Raw genomic sequence first — 16,388 nt, forward strand, 5'->3', positions numbered from 1 at the left:
AAAACAACAGTTGATGGACAGAATCCAGGACAATGTCATACATTCACCCCAGTACAGAGATCTGGGCCTAAATCCATCGTTTTTTTGCCCACCATGCCGTTCCAGTTTGAACCCAACCATATGCAAATCAGTCTTGACCCTGTGCCTCATGGGAACAGTCCAGCCCGAACTGCCAAGCCAGGTCCTCCCTGGACTGGAAACAAGCATCCTAGGACCGGTTTCTGGGTTTCACCCCTCTTCAGCCAGGAAAGCTTTGTTCACCCTATGTTGGCAGGGTATGCCCAGACATGGGTCCCTTGCTCACTATTCCACTGGATTCAAGATAGCCTGGCTGATGGGGGTTATGAACCCGAAACCGGACCCAGGATGCTTGTTTCCGGTCCAGAGAAGACATGGCTTGGCAGCTCGGGCTGGACTGTTCCCATGAGGCACAGGGTCAGACTGATTTGCATATGGCCATGTCTGAACTGGGGTGGTGGAGTGAGCTAAAGAATGATGATGGATTAAACCCAGATCAGTTGACTGGGGGTGAGTGTTTGATTTGCTCAAACGCTCCGTCCATCATCCCCTTTGGTATCGCTGGTAGTGACAAACAGCATATTTGGTTTTTCACTGCTGTGAATGCTGCTCCTCTCATAGGTTTGCTTTGAGAATACCCTAATATAATTTTCAGTGGTCATTTCTGATCTGAAGGGAGTAGTGTTGCCATGTTTGTTATGTTTGGAACAGAGGTGATAAATCCTGCTTATAGGTGCACGTGGATTTTTTATTACTATTGTAGAAATGCCACTTTTAGAAAAGGAGCATTTTCTTTGTGTTGATGAATCTTTGTGCTTTGCATCCTGACTCCAATCCAGGCCTAGGGTAGAGTGACAGCTGGGCTTGTTGCATACTTTCCAGACAGACATGACACAGCAAGGGTTGGGTGTAACAAGGTTGCATCTGCATTCATCTACATACTGAATGGTCTTCCTGGACTGGGAGAGAGGGATGTACAGCGCATTTACATTTGCAAAGGCTGTGCCCTGCTGTCATACAAAGGGCTTGGTTACCCCTTACTGGTGCCCTGAGCCAGAGCTAGGGTTGATTGGGGGTGTTGTGCAATTCTAAGAGATCTTTTTAAGTTGCCTCCACATAAAACACATTTTGAGTATAAGTGCAGGGGCTCTGACCCCATGTTTCTGGACACTGCATGGACTTGTAACCAGCGCCATTGCCTCTTACAGAGTGCACCTTACCAGAAGGAACTATGATGCTGCCAGGAGGAACTACAATTGGACTTCCTTGTTTGTTGTGCTGACCTGTGGCCTGCTGGGCTACGAGAAGAACTGGCATTTTGCTCCAAGGACCCTGGTGGGCTGGAATGCTGCTAATTCCCTGCTCTTGTGCCCCCAGTTGTTCTCCATGGAATGGGCTGTCTCCCCCCACCCTGCTTTGCATGACTTAACTTAGAAAGGCTCTGGCGTGTGAAATTTCGACTGGTGGTGATCACATCTCTGCCAAGAAAGGCACCATGAGTGACGATGACAGGACCCTGTGTGGATTGGAGGCACAACTGTCCTTTTTTCGCTCCTGTCACCAACTCCTGAGAAACCCTCCAGCGCATACCTACCACAACACTTAAGAGATGCTTTCGGGAGGAGAGGACACACCGCTGGAGATTCTTCCTAAAACAGCGAGCTCTACTTGCCCCAAGGAAGACGCTGTTTAGGGGACCCGAGCCCTGCACTCTTCGCAATTGGGGGGGCGACGCTTTGCTTCTGGTTATAAGCAGGGGACCCAGGGAGGTCACCCTGCCAAAGAGGTCTGTGTGTTTATTTGCCCCTCCTAGACATACCTCAGGGGCAACGCATCTTGCTGTTTTGGGGGCATTTGGGCTACCATTGGAACACTCTGAGATGGATCTTCAATGGAGAAAAGTTGCTTTGATGATATCCCGGAAATTACAATAGTACTGTGCAGAGCCACGCAGGAGCTGCTAGGCCCTGCAATTTAGTAGTAATATGTGGTGATTCCTGTGTTTTTGTTTTTTACCTGTTGCAGTACCTACCCTGAATGCGTTGATAAATGTTGTTTTTGTGTTGTATACTCAGGATAATGAATATCAATTTAGGACTTGCATTTGTTTGTGCAGCGAGGATATTCTCATGACGTGTAACATATACATCTTTATCTTATTTTACTAACTGTGATGTTTTGGACAATTGCCTAGTTTGTAAAGTGATTAGTGATGTATGTTATTTTGGTCTATCTTTATATGCAATACAGAAACGTATTTTTATATAATACTGTGCGGAGACTCTTTTTGTGGTGTAATTATTGTGTCAATGGTGTGAGTGTGTTGCAAAAACACTTTGCGCATTGCCTCTGGGATAAGCCTGATTGCTGTAGCCAAGCTACCAAGGGGGTGAGCAGGGGTAATCTTCTGTGTGTGACTCCCTTACCGTGACTAGAGTGGTGGATTCTGCCTGGCTTAGTTGCAGACCCTAGCCAACTAGAACCCTCATTTCTAACCCCCTCGGTAACACTCAGCACCCAAAATTAATATGTAAACATTTAAATGCAAATAAAAACATATTTACCATGGTAATACTCCGAGCCCTTAGATGCACATATTACAGAAGAGTAATGGGTCTGCCATTTTCAGGAAATGTTCTGCCAGCCAGCAGACATACATCAAGTTGGAGTCGGAGGGAAGTCATCCCTTCTCATTTCAGCCGAGACAGTAAGTAAAGGTATGGCTGGGCTGTCTAAGACTAAAGCACCTGGTCCTTATGGCATCTCTCCGGACCTTTTTTTATCTAAACCCCAACTATGGGTGCCAATCCTCACTACGGTTATAAATGCTGCAATCGACAAGGAACTGCTTAGTACTTGGTCATTATCAATCATAGTTTGGTTTTTAAGAAAGGAAACAGAGATAGCACCCTATGTTATAGGCCTATATCCTTATTGGATTAAATGTGTTGGGACAGGTCCTGTTGGAAAGGTTGTCCACATGCGCTGATGCAGCTAACAATATCTCAACAGATATACAATACGGCTTTCGCCCTGGGAGGTCCACAATCGATCAATGCCTGAACTTGTATATGATCGTCAGCAAATACACTGTTGCTCGTTCAGGATGTATGTATCTCGCTTTTATGGACCTGTCGTCTGCTTTCGGTTGTGTTAACCGAAATAAGTTATGGGAATGTTTACTGGGCATCGGCGTGGACAAAGAGATCGTCCTCTTCCTCCTAGAGCCACACAGGAACACTAAAGCTGTGGTACGGTTCACGAAGGAGGGTCAGGTTACTCTGCAATTCCCTATCCAAAGAGGGGTGTGCCAGGGCTGTATCCTGGTCCTTTTTCTATTCAACCTTTACATCAATGAATGGTGGGACGACGTGTTCTGCCAGTACTATTGTACGCAGACGACGCTGTCCTCATGTCTAGGACAGCGAGAGGACTGGAAGCCCTTCTCAATTCCTTTGTGAAATTTATGGAGGACCGGGACCTGTTAGTTACCAACTCCAAAATCCCATGTGATGGAGGTGGGTCCTGGTACAGGCAAGTCCTTTAACTTTAAGGTGAGGTCTGCATTGGTTCCCAAAACCGGGGCGTTTTCCTATTTTGGGGTTTTGTTGGAAGCAAAACTAAACTGGGGCCCCCTCAGAAGAAAGAAGAAAGGGGATTTTTTAAGGGTCAATGCGGCAAATTCTAATTTTGCTTTTCGGTTGGGTAGAAAACTAATAGGTGCAACACTAGAGATATATAGAGCTATGTGTCTAGTGCAGGTATCATATGGTAGCGAAATCTGGGGTTACTCCATGGCCGATGAGATACAAAGAATTGAAAACAGGTTTCTAAGACGACTCCTATGTGTACCTCAGGGAACTCTACCTTTTTGGTATACGAAGACTTGGGTATGCCCTACTTGTCAGACCTATTATCGTCTCGCCCTTTATTTTACTGGCTTAAAGTGTGGGGGAACAAGGGGACCTCTTTACACAGAGACATCATAAGGGATTGTATGGCTCTCGATTATGCCCACCATAGCCCCTGGATAAAATATATTGCGGTTGGGTTCAGGACTCTTGGGAGGGCGGAACTCTTTAGTGCGCCGTAAACCATCACCAGGAAAATCTGGCCTGGGCCAAGGAGCATTTCTTCAGTCTCCAGGGAGTAAAAAGGGAGGAGTCGGAACTAATGAAACCCAGCGTACGGAAACACATTATCTTAAAAACAGTATAATCAACTGAACCGTATCCCTTTCAGCTCCAAAACACGTAGAACCGTTTTCTACTGACAAGGTTCTGTTTTGATTTATTGTATCTTCTCCTTGAGCACCCCCGAGGGAGTAGCAAAGGTCAGACCTTGCCTTTATGCGGTTGCGACAAAAGCTCTCCGCAGGACATGATCCAGTTTGTAATATTTTGCAGCTTTTAAGAGGTACCAAGGAAGACTTACATAATCCCACTTTAAAAACCTTAAATTTTAATCAGGTATGTCCTGCTTTTTAATTTTTAGCTCTGCTTTCAAGGTCCACGTTATGGTACGTCCTTACCTTTTAAAGGCAGCAGTTAGGCTCAGATTGAGCTGTGATTAGAACCCCACTTTTATTAGGCTTCTAGATTTCTTTTATCCTGTTAACTTATACAATGTGTCAGATATTTGTATGTCACCTGTTGACTGCTTACATTAATTGGTTGGGCGCCTTTCAGTCCTTCTTTTTTTGTCTGTACTGTTATATTTGTGACTTTTATGGTTTTTATCTGATAAGCCGAATAAAGTTTATTATGATGATGATGTAATTTACCATATTAATCAAATAACGCTGATTAATATGGAATTTAAAACAACAGAACCCACCCAAAGTCGAATATATCCCAAAATCCTAAAAATGATTGCTGCAATATTTTAGTGATAATTAAGCATACATTTCACCACAATATAAATTAGATAAAGCCACATTGCAATACCATACATTTTTACAGTAACCTATTTATTAAACTTCAATGTTATTGCCAAAAATATATTAAACATTTTCGTCCACAATATTTTTGTTATCGCCATATGTTAGCCACCATATTTTGGTCAGACAATATTTTAGGTGTAAATCTCTTCTACAGTACATGAGGATCCTCCTTGAGCTGTTGATAGCACTTTCCACAAGATCGCAAGATGTCCAGTACTGCCACACATTCAGTAAATCTATTGCCACCGTGACCAAAGCATATTTTAACACATGTCCTGTACTGCTGTATGCCTTTCAACAGATGCTGTAAATTTTGGATTGTGCTGTGTGGTGCTAATCTTGTCACACTTGGACTCTGAGAGCATTTTGATCTTGCCAGTTTTGGTGCCACAAATTAATTGGCATGTGTTAGCGATATACTCGTTAGTCAACTGTTCTATCTCCATCTATATATAAGTATTTAATTGACTTTACATAACTGGACTTTGATACTGAATGTCGGTGTAATGGTAGGCTCATGTGAATTCTGAATAGTTTTGTTCTCATTATTATTTTTTAACAGAAAACGTCTCTTGCTTATTAAAACTGAATTCTGGGCTCGGTTACAAATATAGAATAGTATTGTAGGGAGTATAATTCGTTCAATTCCCTATTTGAAATAAACAGAGTTATATGAAAAGATATAGTGGAGAGAGAAAAAGCTTCAAATAATACATTGCAGAGATATGCGCCTCTGCATGCATAGATAGACTCCAAGGATCGTAGCTGAAAAGATTGGCATAGTGTAATAGAGATGTGTTTAGTAAGAAGTGCATTGAGGGAGAGCTTACTCTAGCACTCATTTTGAGCGGCCCCCTTATTCTGATTGGGTTCAGAATTTTAAGTTTAGCCGGGGCACTGCTGGTTAGAGTTATTAGAGCCAACGGTTTCACCTGACGCAAGTAGGAAAATTCTCAAAGAAAAGGGAAAAACACATGAAGGCATGAGCATAGAAAGTCTGATTCCCACGTATAATTCCCCATAACTTCTAATTCCTATCATTACTTCAAAACCAGATTAATCTGATTCCCCGCAACTGTAATTATGCGACGGGAGAAAAACAGGAATTACTTATTGGTGACTCTGTCAGTCAGTCTGACTTGTAATAAGGGCCAAAGAAGATAGGGGCTTATTTATGACAGCCCTGCGTCACTTTTGCACCATGTAAAGTGGTATATGCTTAACACACGGCTCTCATAAAGATGCCACACAAAGCCACCCTGTGTGACTTTGAGTGGTCTCACAAACCATGAGTAAGGTGATGCAATGCAAATCACTGAGTCGCCTTACTCTGCGCCCGGGAGGTGTTCCATGGGTGTTGCAGCGGGTTTTTCCACGCAACACCCATAGAATTTGACGCTGCCCCACATTACCTCACGAGGTGAGGAGTAACAAGGAGAAATATGTTTATTTCTCCGCATTTTTACCTCTTTCCATGTGTGCTGCAGAAAGAAAGAGGAAAATGCCTTGTAGGATTATTTTTGTGCAGGAAGATGCCCCTTCTTGCACAAAAAAAATCCTGCCTGCAATGCCTATTTTGGAGCTAGGCTGCTAAAACAGTGGCAGCGCAGGCAGAAAGGACAGGAATATATCATATTGCTTAAATACAGTGCATTCCTGCCCTTTCACTGTGGTGTAGAGCAGCGCAGCAAGGCGCCTTGTTGCTCTGTACTTAGCCAAAATGCCATAAATGAGGCCCATTGCATTTTGTGTTTTCATGCACTTGCAGGTCTTGCACTTCAGACTTACAGTATTGTACAGGACTTTACAATACATGAGAAATTTCCAGCGTCAGTGTTTCACTATCGTGATCCAGCAATTCTCTGACTTTGTGGCATGTATTTGCTGATACTGTTAAATAATAACCCCGGACGTAGCACTACGCTTCGCCCACGTAGTGTACGTAGCGCTGCCTGCTTCGCACTTTCCGAAGTAGGCGAAGCAGGGCAGCGCTACGCACACGCCGAGGGCGAAGCGTAGCTGCCTGCCACCCGCCACCCACCTCCCGCCTGCCATCCTTTTAATAATATCAGCAATAAAAAATATATTAAAGTAAAGCGACTTACCGTAAGCGCGGCGTCTCCGGGGCTCCCTCTTTCTCGTTTCTAATTTCTTCTGGCAAATGCGCATGCGCGGACACCCGCGCATGCGCATTTCTTGCGAGAAATGCGCATGCTCACATGATTATTTAAAAAAAAAAATAAGGCAATCTGGGCATTGCACAATTAATATATGTTGTTAAGTAGCGTATGTGCATGTTTTCCTGTATTTACTTTTATTTACTAAATTACAATTTCTACTTGAAGTGATATTTGACATGTTCAGGTTCTTTTATTTCACTTTTGGAAAGGTATCTTTAAACTCTCTCTAGAATGCCAACATTAAATGCTTTTTTTACACTAAGGAAGTGCACTGACATTGCCGTGCCAATAGCTTTAACGCTGGTTTGAAACCATTTGTCTACAGCGAACAAGCAGACATCTTACTTGCTAAATGCTTATAAGGTATCCTTTGATATCAGTATTTATTGAATAATAAAGACTATTAACAATTAGTCACGACAGAATAATTCATAAAAGAGGCAAACAAGTGCACTCATGCTACAGCCAATGTAATTGATATAATGCCTTGAAGAAGTAAAGACAGTAGGCCTGATTACGATGTCGGATTGAATGACCGTCCAACTGATGTGGCTGCAGTGAAATTCCGACCAACTAATCTGCAATGTCTTATGATGAATACTAGTATATTCTCCAACAGTGTCGGTTGGAGACGGCTCAGACACAACCGCGTCGTTCAGAAATGACTCCGACACAACAGCGTTGATCAGAAAGGCTGTTCTATGGGGATTTCGATTCCGCAAATGCATCAGTTGTACCGTCAAGCCGATGATGATGCATCAGACGCTTTGGTGGGTCCAAGGCGGCTTGTAGGCCACATTGCCAGTGTGAATGTGAGAAACTCATGCTAACTATCACAACACCAACCATAGTATGAGTTCACAACACTACACAGCTGATGTCAATTGAAAAAGTAGACACACCTACCAATCCCCCTATAAAACAAAACATTACCAGACCATGATCCTTTGCTATTCCAATCCTGCAGAGTTGGGCTGAGATCATTGCTGCCTCCTGTCACACTGTAGCCAGTCCTTCACACACCCATAGAGTGTAATAGCACCATTCGCTGTATATATCACAATTTCTTTTCATTCCTTGTACACCCCTTCATTTTCACACTCACTAATTCACCCACACACAATGGCCAAAAAGAAGCAGCCATGTTTTTCAGATGTGGAGTTGACAGTGCTTGTGTATGAAATCCTCAGAGTAGCCCCATAGTTATTTGGGACCCAAGTCCAACTAACATCCATCACCCAGAAAAACCTGATGTGGGACAGGATGGTCAACAAGGTGAATGCAGTAGCCAGCACCCTACGCACAATGGAGGATATCAGAAAGAGGTGGTGCAATGTCAAGATAAGGGTCAAGGCTTGGCCTACAGAAACCACCTGGCCGCACAACAAACTGGTAGTGGCCCTCCTGTGCCACCATTGCACCTTACTGCCTTGGAGGAGAAGGTGCATGCCTCTTGCAGCTGGAGAGCTTGTTTGAAATACCTGAAGGAACAGAGTCTGGTAAGTAACAACTTAACATGTGCCTCAAGTTACTCATTACGCCTTAGCACACATGTCTTGCAAATATGATTTATTAAAATAAACCAGTAGCCAAACTATTGAAGATTTGTAATTCATGCTGACAGCCTGTATAACTGCAGTCAAGATTAGGAATTACCAAAACAGTGACATTTACAAATATCTAAATGTAGGCTGCAAGTCTATACCCATTAAGTCATCATGGCAGCCACAAAAACATCTAACAACATGCTAAAACTTGGCCCATAACTAGAGTAGGTAGTTACTAGGTATGTAATGCTAACCACTTCATCAAGTAATCAGATTTCCCAAAAGGGAAGGACTACACCTACCATCAGCCACTCGCAATCCGCCTAAGAACACCCAACTGTGTCAGCCATCTTTCAACTTAACTTCCCCTCACTGGCAGAGAGCCATTGGTCAAGGGGGGAGGAGTGTTTGAAATGACCACAACTACCATCAGGCCTTGTACTCCTAACCACAGTCACCTGAGTCAGCCATGTTTCTACTCACCTTACACTCACTGGCAGGGACCAATAGGACCAGGTGGGCTGGATGGGAGGAGGACTCTTTGCACTGACCACAACTACCATCGGGCCTTGTACTCCTAACCCTAGTCAACTGTGTCAGCCATGTTTCTACTCAACTTCCACTCACTGGCAGGGACCAATAGGCCAAGGTGGGCTGAGTGGGAGGATGACTATCTGCACTGACCACAACTACCGTCTTCCCCTCACTGGCAGGGAGCCATTTAGCAAGGGGGGTGGAAGGAGTGTTTGGAATGATCACAACTACCATCAGGACTTCTAACCCAAGCTCACAAAAATAGTTACCTGTAATGTACCTCAAAAACATTTTTATAACATCTTACTATGGAGTGTAAGGTTAAATTCACTGAGCTGTGTATACACAATGCTATGCACTTACACAGTTGCATAATTAGGCTGATGCACCCCAGACTCTTGAGTAGAAAATAATGAGCACATCTCTGACACCATGACTAATTTGCACTTTAAAAAAATAAAATCGTTTGGGGTAAGGCTGTCACTTCAGTATGCCTGGTGATACATTGAAAATACACAGCACACAGGAATCACAACAACTAAATATTACAAATTAATGTTTAAGTATGTCCTGCAAAAAAGTTTGATTTTGAACTCACTAATCCTAAAGTGTCACCTTCAGAATGTGTAACAATGACCATACCAGCACAGAGGGGGAGCAAGACCATAATCCACATTGTGACAAAGTTACATTGTTCACTCCAAATAACTACTACCATGATGGTGATAGGTGCCAATTCCTCCATCTAAATCTTTCTTTTGTTCCAGGCATTTGATCAATGTGTACCTTTTGAGGTACAATGTATAATCACATAATTGACTCTGTCATATCTGCACCAACAGAACGACCTGGGAACACCTCCAGGCTGAATGACTAAACCAGCCAGCCTCAGACCCCAAACTTGAATAAGCTCCCCGGCGAAGATGACTCTCCTGAAAACTTGTACGAAAGGGAGGAACCTGGCTCATCAGGTTTGGCTCGGCAGATGACACCAGTATGTCCAGCAGGGTCCACTGTGACATCTCCCATCTCAGCTACAAACTGACAGCTGACCCCTATCCCAGCCGACACACAATCTACCACGGACCACAACATCAGCAGTGCAACACAATCAATGAGGATGGAGGATCTGAATTGACTGTGCAGCCACAAACCGTGCCAGCCTGTGGGGGTAGGGGTGGTGGGAGGGGACATGTGGGCCCACATCAGCCAACAGCTGGCACCACAGATGCCCAGGCCAACCTCTCCTGAGTACTGGATGCCTATGAGGAGTGCCAGGGAGCATTGGGCCAGATTTTTCAAGACCTCTGTGACATCAAACAACTGTGGGGGTCCCAAGACCACCACCTACAATGACACAATAGCCAAACGGACAAGGTCATTGGGGTGCTGAGGGACACCACTACCACCCTCCACCAGGCATTTTCACAGAAAAGTACCCTCCCTGTGGGCCAACTACATCTGTCCCCTACATCTGTGCAAGCCACAGGGAGACACTGTGAGACAGCTGGAGAATGCTTAGTATCCCAGGAGCCTGCAGTTGTGAATCCCCCCGATGTGGGGTGGGACGTCCAAGAAAATACAAGTGGGTCGAATAGCAATGTACAACCCCCCAGCCAGTAAGAAAGAGTCCCCCACTATCAACTTCACTCCATTGTTTTTTTTTGTTCTGATACATAATGTGTTCTCCCATCTAATCACCATGTTTGACCAATAAAATCACTTAACTCCTTCGATGTATCGGACGGCCCCCGGCCGTCCGACGTCACGGTGGGCATGTGCAGATGATGGCCGGGGGCCATCTGGACCACACCCACTCTTTTTTTCATCCGCACCGAGGCGGAATTAGCGCCACGGTAAAAGGGTTAACACATCAATCCTAGCTCATGTTGTGCCTTGGATATCTATCGCAAATTGTTGTAATTACCATGTGATCACTCTGATGAAAGTGTCATCAACCTATGTCAACATATATGTAAATTGTAACTTAAGTGCAACAAACTCACTCAAACATGGCACCACAAGATAGACATACACATGTACAGTATCATACAAACGTATGTCTAAGGTACCTAATCACAGACAGTCGATTGCACAAATAATCATCACAAGCTGACATCCCACGCAGCAATCTGTGCTACTAATGTAATTTGACATGTACAATTAATAAACAACAATTTAGGAGGAGTAACATCTTTCAATGTAAACTTTAATGTGAAACATCAAATTTAATTTGCATCAACACCGGGTACCAGATCCCAGACACCATAAATACCCTATATAATCAGTAGAGAAAATGAAAGTAAACAGGCCAGTACTACTGATGGGTATGAACAGGTCCCCTCCAAACACGTTTTTCAGCATCTTTAAGGAGGTTGCAAGCATATGACAATGGTGTGGCACTTGCACTGTGACATACAATGATGACATACATCCACAGCTACATCCATTTTTCACACATAGATGAAATAGGTGATGTGATTGTAAATTACCATGGTCTTCCCACACAACCACTTTGTCTTGGAGCCCGGGAAGTTACACATATTGCAAAAAAAATACCACACGATTGGAAATAAGACTATTGGCATTGTAGCAACTTTCATTCCTTCAATTTGCAAGCTGGTGTCATGACAGATCTGTATGTTTACAGTCTGTGACAGACATTTCGAGGATCATTTCATGTCCAGGTTGGACTCTGACACAACATCATATGTCTGGTGATGGCATTGCTTTGAAAATCCCACCAGTTGATGACATGGCAAAGTTCCCTGAAAAACAATATGTACCAAGATTAGCAAGGATAAATTATGTCTCACAAGTAAGTGTAAACTTACACTTCATCCAGAACAATGAATAATACAGTGTGCATGTAAAAGGAAACCTTTTCAAAACCTGTTTTGCGCAAACATTAGCAGACTTATCCTACACTCAGATGTGCAGTCGCAGCCCGTCCCCTGCCAAGTGGTGGGTGAGCTGGGGGGGGGGGGGGGGGGGGGGGGTGATGGGTTTTTGTTCAGGGGACAAAACAAAAAAAGAATCAAAAAATTAAGAAACTCACCAGATCGCCACTGCCTCCGCCGTCTGCTCCATCACGCTGTTCTTGCTCATGATACAGGCTCCCAGTCTGCACTACAGCCAATCATGACACTGCAGTAAAGCATCGTCATGATTGGCCTGAGGGCTATGACTATGTGCTCTTAGACAGACTGGGAGCCTTGGCCTACTTTCTCCAGTCCCAGCAACGTTGCTGGGGCTGCAGAAAGCTTCACATCGCATGAGATGTTTGGCCGGCCTGAAACGGCCAGCCAAACACCTCAAGTGAAATGAAGGGAAAAGGGAGTGTGCACTCCCCCACAGTGTATTTGCTCTGGACCTGCCCCCAAGACTCGTCAGAGTCCTGGGGGTGGGTCCAGGGAGATAAAATACAACAATAATGAAACGGGCGAAACATGTTTTATTTCTGGGTGGTGGCAGGGGGGCAGTGCTCCTCTACCCTAATGGAGGTGCCGTTGCTACTGATGTGTACATACACATAGTCTTCACAGCTACACAACAACAAGCACTGTAGAATCAGAAATACACCTCAGTGAATACTTATAGTCATGAAAAGAAGTCTCTCTGCCCATGGATGGTGCTAGCTGGAAGGCGTTTGTGACCGCGTATCAAGGTGGAAATCTTCCACCTGGGGACTGAGGGCACTTACCCTTCTGATTTTTTATCATCATTCTACGGTCTCTTATTAAGTTGACTTGCCCTGAAGAAGTTCTCTTGGCTTTTTGCCGAACTGAACAAAATGCTTTTGCTGCCCCCTTTTTTTGTGAAATATTATATAAATTTGAAAATAAAGGACTGAAATAAATATAAAAAGAATAAACAAGCTCCTTTGTTCACGTGCATTGCTCTATATGTAAAATATTTTGGAATCTGTGATCAGTGGCACCAAAAGGCAGCAGGTGCTGAGAAGTGTGCACGAACCAATTATCTAATAGGACTGGAGTACAGCTTATCGTTAAAGTCCGTTGTCTAAAGCTTTCATTGGATTTCATGAAAAGAAGTTGTTGATAAGCTTTTGGCGTAAGTCACCTCCTTCCTCCTCACCACTGTCATCATCACCCAGTCCCGGATCCTCAGCTGGTGGTTCCTACTGGTCTCCTTTGTTAGATGGATATTTTTCTTCACTGTCAGTTTGTGGAGCATGCAGCAGGCAACGTTGATCTGGCACACCTTACAAGGTGAGTATTGTAGGGCTCCTCCAGTTTTATCTAGACAGCAAAATCTTGCCTTCAGGAGGGTAAAAAGCCTGCTCCACTATCCGCCTTGTTCTCCCATCGGCCGTATTGAAGCAGACTTCCCCTGGGATGACCGGATTCCGCATAGGTGTCAGTAACCATGGCTGGTTGGTGTATCCTGAGTCTCCTACATGTAAGATAGACACGAGCTAAACGCTCAAGCAAAGATTAATCAAATTTACACACACAAAACCACTCACAACAAACTTTATTAAAAATATTACTTACGAACAAGCCAGTCCCTCTCTGGAAGTAATTGAGTCATGAAATATGGTATGATGCTGTTCCGTAGAATGTAGGAGTTATGGGCTGACCCTAGAAATCTGGCACAGATGTGGGAAATATTCATATCTGCCAAACAACCCAACTGTACATTGATTGAGCGGAAGTGCTTCCTGTTCCTATATACCTGCTCATTGGCCAGTGGTGCAAATAAAGCAATTTGTGTCCCATCAATTGCTCCAATCACATGTCGGGTTCGATCAAATTTGTAAAAATCTGCTTTGATATTGGACAAGTCTTCATGTTTGGGAAATTTAGTGGAGCTGTTAGTGTGTCTGGTCAATGCCTGCAGGACATCTTGAAGTAAGCTGCTGAACATTAGCTGGGACATTCCGCCAGATGTTGCCACTGTGTGCTGAAATGACCCTGTGGCTAAGAAATTCAGTACTGCCATCACCTTAACTTTGGGTGTCAGTGATGTAGGATTTTTGCGATGAAGGTGCCAACTGCTGGCATATATCATTTATGCTCACCTTATTGAGTCGGTATTTGTGGATCTCATCTCTCCCATGGTTTGTAGGTCAGGAAAGGATCTGTAGACAGGAAGCTGTCTTTCGGCTCCTCCACGATACCTGTGTGCGGAGTGTATACACAGTAGATGTTAGTTCGAACAACAACACATGACAGTCCATGTCAGTGCAAACTAGATTGAACAATCAAATATGGATCAAAACATACCACAGCTTACATAGCATTTCAGAATATGTCTCAAATGCTTAGAAACACAGGAATGAAAGTACATTAGACTCATATTTCACTGGTGACAGATTGGGTTGAGGCCAATTCAAGCAGTAGACAGTCCAAATCTCACAAGCCTAAAACACATGACTTAGGTATGTTTACTGGCTGAGTAGATTTTTGCATCATAGTAGGATCATGTTATGCATACCCTTCTGTACACCACATACATCTTGAGTTGCATTCAGCACTTCATGCAGACAAATGTTCCATGGTGGTCACTGTCATGTTCTGATTTCTGCATTGCACATACAATGACATACACTACCAATTTACAAAGTACATCTTCATTAATCTGCAGATATAAACTTAAGTATAGAAAATATAGATCACTTACAATGGACCATTTATTCACACTGAGTCAGTAGGGTGCTTGAAATTTGAGTGTTCCAGCCATCTGTGAATGTTGGATTCTTTAAATCAAACACACACACCCTCTCCACCTGAAAATCACACAGGTATCACATTGGGTGACAGTGGTTTCAATAATGTGCTGTGGTGTATTTACATCTGTTAATGTACATGGGCCGCCTACTGCCAAAGAGAAAGAGGTAAACCTGAAACTGTTGTTTGTGCTTTCATGCTTGTTTAGCCTGCCAAGGAGTGCGTAAGCCTCATCTTAAGGTGAATTTGTTATGGGTGTGTTAGCAAATCATTTTGATGCTTCTTCAACACACCATATTGTGAATCCAGCCATGGTGGAGTCCAAAGCCACAATATTGGCAAATGTATTTGTATCCACCAAACCAAAATTCAAAAGACGCGGTAGACAGTCCAGAACTGAGTCGGACACAGACATAGGTGTGACTTGTTATGATGACAGTTGCGGCTCACTTATTGTGTCTGACTACGATGAAGACTGAAGCAGTAAACTTCCACCTCTAATGTACATGCTTTTTTGCGGACTGCTGGCTATTTTGGACTCCAAGGTAGGCAGAGATTCTGCCAGCAATGCAGCCACTGGACGAAGTTGGAAAATGCACTCAACGTGGACCTATCCCTTTGACTGCAATTGCAATACAAATCACTTGCCTTCAGAAACTGTACTTTTACAGACCTCCCCATTGGATATTGGATATTGGATATTGGATAGGTATTTATAGAGCGCAAACGTTCGCTCCGAAGGGAGCATCTTGGCGCTGTAAAACCTGGGACCAGATCACTGGAAAGGTGGTGGGGGGCTAAATGGCTGCATTAGTCCAGTCATCAGAGAGACTAAAAATCCACGTTTTGAGGAGCTTCCTAAACGGCTTCTCATGCGTCTGAAGTCTAAGATGCCTTGGCATACTGTTCCAGGCTCTAATAGCCAGGGTACTGAGTGTTTTTCCGCCTTTGGACTTCAGGTTGAATTTAGAGGGGGTCATGAGGTTTTCTTGAGAGGATCTGAGAGTGCGACCCGGGGTGTAGTGAGGGAAGCGTCTCGACAGGTAGACTGGGCCGGATTTGTTGAAGGCTCGGAAGGCTACAACGAGAATTTTAAAGAGTATTCTCTTGTGCAAGGGAAGCCAATGAAGGAATCTGAGGGCAGTGGAGATAGAAGATTTGCGTGGGAGTTTTAAGACAAGACACGCGGCAGTGTGCAGGACACTTTGCAGTTCGGGTGGACTTTTTGGTCCCTGCCAGGAGGCCGTTACAATAGTCTACTCGAGAGAGTATGAGGGCTACCGCAATGGTCTTTCTGGAATCGAGCGGGAGGAAGTCAAAGAACTTTCGCATGGATTTTATAATGCCGAAGCATTTACCTGCTACAGTTGCGACGTGGGAATCGAAAGAAAGATCGGAATCGAAAATAACTCCGAGGTTTCTGGCCGATGAAACTGTCTGAGGTGGGGCAGCAGAGTTATCAGGCCACCACAGG

The 16,388-nt window shown here is 44.0% G+C and overlaps 1 protein-coding gene across 1 annotated transcript in view; it reads left to right on the top strand.

Annotated features, from left to right (window-relative positions):
- LOC146861608 (contactin-associated protein-like 5) overlaps positions 1–16,388 on the top strand; it is a 1,183,739-nt gene that overhangs the window by 685,529 nt on the left and 481,822 nt on the right. The gene's annotated exons all lie outside the window — the stretch shown is intronic.

This window comes from Triturus cristatus, chromosome 3_1, assembly GCF_964204655.1.
Source record: "Triturus cristatus chromosome 3_1, aTriCri1.1, whole genome shotgun sequence".
In the NCBI taxonomy this organism is placed as follows: domain Eukaryota; kingdom Metazoa; phylum Chordata; class Amphibia; order Caudata; family Salamandridae; genus Triturus; species Triturus cristatus.